The sequence below is a fragment of the Stegostoma tigrinum genome, chromosome 44 (assembly GCF_030684315.1).
Source record: "Stegostoma tigrinum isolate sSteTig4 chromosome 44, sSteTig4.hap1, whole genome shotgun sequence".
In the NCBI taxonomy this organism is placed as follows: domain Eukaryota; kingdom Metazoa; phylum Chordata; class Chondrichthyes; order Orectolobiformes; family Stegostomatidae; genus Stegostoma; species Stegostoma tigrinum.
This window is the reverse complement of record NC_081397.1, coordinates 1,173,084-1,177,971: the sequence shown is the minus strand read 5'-3', so window position 1 is coordinate 1,177,971 and position 4,888 is coordinate 1,173,084. Positions and strand designations below refer to the sequence as shown.

Sequence of the window (4,888 nt, the reverse complement as noted above, 5' to 3'; positions counted from 1 at the left end):
GCGCTCCTCAGCTTTCATCAATTGCCATTTGAAATACTCCCACGCGTCCGATATGGGTTCCCATCAAACAGCTGCAACCAGACCAAATTCTCCAGTTAATAAAATGTGAGGCTGGATGAACAGAGCAGGCCAAGCAGCATCTCAGGAGCACAAAAGCTGACGTTTCAGGCCTAGACCCTTCATCAGAGAGGGGGATGGGGAGAGGGTTCTGGAATAAATAAAGAGAGAGGGGGAGGCGGACCGAAGATGGAGGGAAAAGAAGACAGGTGGAGAGAGTATAGGTGGGGAGGTAGGGAGGGGATAGGTCAGTCCAGGGAAGACGGACAGGTCAAGGAGGTGGGATGAGGTTAGTAGGTAGATGGAGGTGCGGCTTGGGGTGGGAGGAAGGGATGGGTGAGAGGAAGAAGCGGTTAGGGAGGCAGAGACAGGTTGGACTGGTTTTGGGATGCAGTGGGTGGAGGGGAAGAGCTGGGCTCGTTGTGTGGTGCAGTGGGGGGAGGGGACGAACTGGGCTGGTTTAGGGATGCAGTTGGGGAAGGGGAGATTTTGAAACTGGTGAAGTCCACATTGACACCGTTAGGCTGCAGGGTTCCCAGGCGGAATATGAGTTGCTGTTTCTGCAACCTTTGGGTGGCATCATTGTGGCGCTGCAGGAGGCCCATGATGGACATGTCATCTAAAGAATGGGAGGGGGAGTGGAAATGGTTTGCGACTGGGAGTGCTTTAGATGACGTCGCAAACCATTTCCACCCTAACCTGTTCTTGCTCTCACACATCCCTTCCTCCCACCCCAAGCCGCACCCCCATCTACCTACTAACCTCATCCCACCTCCTTGACCTGTCCGTCTTCCCTGGACTGACCTATCCCCTCCCTACCTCCCCACCTATACTCTCTCCACCTATCTTCTTTTCTCTCCATCTTCGGTCCGCCTCCCCCTCTCTCCCTATTTATTCCAGAACCCTCATCCCATCCCTCTCTTTGATGAAGGTTCTAGGCCCGAAACGTCAGCTTTCGTGCTCCTGAGATGCTGCTTGGCCTGCTGTGTTCATCCAGCCTCACATTTTATGATCTTGGATTCTCCAGCATCTGCAGTTCCTATTATCTCTGATACCAAATGCTCCAGTTCCTGCCTAAAATTGGTGTAGTTCACTTATCCCCACTTTAACAACTTCACTGGAGATCTGCCACTGTCCCTACCTGTGAGTATCTTAAAAGTCTCAGAGCATTATAGAGTTGTTTCTGATGTTGATGTGGTCCCTCTATATGACTGAATTCAGGCCATTTGAGAGCACATATTGTTGGAGTAGCATATAAGGTGAGACCAGGAAATTTTGGCAGTTCCCTTCCCTGAAGGGCATTAGTGAATCAGAGAGCTTTTTAAAACATGATTTCATGCTCATCATGAGATTTTCATTGAACTTCAAGTTCCACCACCTGCCATGGTGTGATTCATTCCAGGTCGTCTGAACATTACCCAAGGCTCAGGATTAATGTTCCAGTCACAATTCCATGAAGTATTAGAATGAAACTTATCAGATGGATATAAATATCATTGAGGGGATATTGTGCTGGGAAAATGAATGAGATTAAATTTCAATGAATTCCCAGAGCCTGATTATCTGTGTTGGAGAGTCCTTCCTGAGGTGGCCGTAAAAGTAATGGATGCATTGGTGGGTGTCTTTCAAGTTCTATAGGTTGTGGAACAGAAGAGGGGAGTTAATGTAACCCCAACGTTTAAAGGCAAAGGAGGCACAGAGAAAACAGGCAATTAGAGACAGACTGCCCTGACACTGGGTGTGGGGAAAATGCGAGAGCCCATTCTAAAATGTTTAACAGCCTAGGGCTTGGGAAATGGTAAAAGAGTCAGCATGGAGTTACAGGAGATAAATAATGCTGGAAAAATCCACTGGAAGTTTTGGTTCAAAGAGATTAGAAAACAAAATGAAAGTACATGTGATTGAGATAATGTTCTGACTTGGATCGAGAACTAATTGTCAAACAGGAAACGGAATGGGAATAAATGAACCTTTTTTTCTGAATAGCAGCCAGTGACTAGTGATGTTCCACGGTGATCAGTGCTATGGCCCCAGCTAATTGCAATATATGTATTCATTTAGAGCAGGAAGGGGCTTGGGGAGAGAATGGGAACAGGGGACTGAGGTGAATTATCTGCCATGATTATATCGAATAATGGAGCTGGGCTTGAAGCACATACTCCGGCATCTATTCACTATGTTTTATGTGTAGGACCAGCCAATGCTGCTCAGGATGGAGTGCCAACACTTGGATGCTGTGACTCCAAAGGAATGGCGACAGAGGTCAAAAAGCTTTCTGAAAACTCCAAGAGCTGCAAGAGTCTCTCAAGCAATTTCAGTTCTTTTTTCAATTGATACACACAGCTTCAACTGTCTACTGATAGTGTAGAAAGTGAATGTTGAACATTGGACCATAGGAATATGATGAGGACATTCAGCCTCTTGAGGCTGCTCTTGCTTATTCTAGCTCATGGTTAATCAACTCCCGTGATGCCACATTCCCAAGCTACCCCTGTATCACTGATGTAATTACTAAAAGGAAATCTTATCAGTCTCCATCTTGGAGTTAATCAATGATCAAGTTTCCATCGCCGTCTGGGGGAGAGAATTCATTGGGGTCACCGTTGGAGTGAAAACGTTCCTGTTCTTCCTGATCTGAATGTTTGTCTTTAATTCTGAGGCTGTGCTCCCTTACTTGAAGTCCAACAGACAGGCAAAATACACTTTCTACATCAACTGTGTCTGCCTCTTCAAGAATGTTCCAAGTTTCTGAGAACGTTGGCCATTCTGAAATGTTCTTGATGTGTAAAAATTAAAATCAGCTGAATATTGAAACATTTCTTGATCATTCTCCACTTTCAAGTATTTTCCAAAATTGAACTGGAGATAAATTAACTGAAGCTCTGAACAAAATCTTCAACAATTACTCAACAGTAAATACTAAACCATGAAATGTTACTGAGGAATTTGTGATGAGAGTACAGCTGACATGGAGAATCACTTTCTCTCTGTTCCAGTTGAAGGTGTTGAACAGAAATACAAAGACACACTCTGGATACGAGCAGAAAAACTGAAAGTGAGAACGATCCTCATAAGGTAAAGATTTTCCAGCTGGGTGATCGATGCGCTGCATTAATGCTCATCTCAAATGTACGAGGCCAGGCAGTTATACAACATGAACTGCTGATAGGAGGCTGAGACCATGAAGAGTGGGGAGAGAAACATCTCCAGGGAGAACTGGAAAATATACAATCTGCTCAATTGTTTTTGGCAGAGAAATTCCATATCTGGGAGTCCGGCAGCAGTGATTGGTGTCCAAGGGAATGGAAAAACAACAATGGTATGAAGATTGTTTATGACTGGGAAACTGGAAAAATATACCCACAGTTTGTTTTCAGTTTTAAATTCAGGGATTTGAGCGCTATGAACTATAAAATAAACCTGAGGAGTCTGATAGTTGGCCACGATCCTTAATTTGGGAATATTCTGGGAGGGCACTGGAAGAATCCAGAGAGGTTGCTGTTTACATTTGACAGTATGATGAGCTTAAGGGGACTATAGAATTTGCCGAGTCGGAGAAACACAGAACCTAAGTTTGTGTGAACAGATCCCGAATGCTGGTGTGAAGTGTGTGTTCTTGTTTATGGTTTATTACAGCACAAGCTGTTCCCAGGATGTTCAGTGCCAGTGACTACCCGCTCCACTGCAATACATTTATTGGAAAAGGCTGAGATCCTGGGGTTTCTAGGTGACACATGGAATGAATATTTCAACATGTTTTTGGAAGTTCAGACGGTGGCAGCAGCCATTTACAAACACATGGAAGAGAACAAGACCCTCCACACCACGAGCGATATTAGAACATAGAACATAGAACATAGAACAGTACAGCACAGAACAGGCCCTTCAGCCCACAATGTTGTGCCGACCATTCATCCTCATGTATGCACCCTCAAATTTCTGTGACCATATGCATGTCCAGCAGTCTCTTAAATGACCCCAATGACCTTGCTTCCACAACTGCTGCTGGCAACGCATCCCATGCTCTCACAACTCTCTGTGTAAAGAACCCGCCTCTGACATCCCCTCTGTACTTTCCACCAACCAGCTTAAAACTATGACCCCTCGTGCTAGCCATTTCTGCCCTGGGAAATAGTCTCTGGCTATCAACTCTATCTATGCCTCTCATTATCTTGTATACCTCAATTAGGTCCCCTCTCCTCCTCCTTTTCTCCAATGAAAAGAGACCGAGCTCAGTTAACCTCTCTTCATAAGATAAGCCCTCCAGTCCAGGCAGCATCCTGGTAAACCTCCTCTGAACCATCTCCAAAACATCCACATCTTTCCTATAATAGGGCGACCAGAACTGGACGCAGTATTCCAAGTGCGGTCTAACCAAAGTTTTATAGAGCTGCAACAAGATCTCACGACTCTTCAACTCAATCCCCCTGTTAATGAAAGCCAAAACACCATGTGCTTTCTTAACAACCCTGTCCACTTAGGTGGCCATTTTAAGGGATCTATGTATCTGCACACCAAGATCCCTCTGTTCCTCCACACTGCCAAGAATCCTATACTTAATCCTGTACTCAGCTTTCAAATTCGACCTTCCAAAATGCATCACCTCGCATTTATCCAGGTTGAACTCCATCTGCCACCTCTCAGCCCATCTCTGCATCCTGTCAATGTCCGGCTGCAGTCTACAACAGCCCTATATACTGTCAACGACACCTCCAACCTTTGTGTCATCTGCAAACTTGCTGACCCATCCTTCAATCCCCTCATCCAAGTCATTAATAAAAAGTACAAACAGTAGAGGCCCAAGGACAGAGCCCTGTGGAACCCCACTCAC

General features: G+C 45.3%; 1 pseudogene; it reads left to right on the top strand.

Annotated features, from left to right (window-relative positions):
- Window positions 1-3,025: 3,025 nt before the first annotated feature.
- On the top strand, window positions 3,026-3,903 carry LOC132206886 (NACHT, LRR and PYD domains-containing protein 10-like; annotated as a pseudogene).
- Window positions 3,904-4,888: the final 985 nt, after the last annotated feature.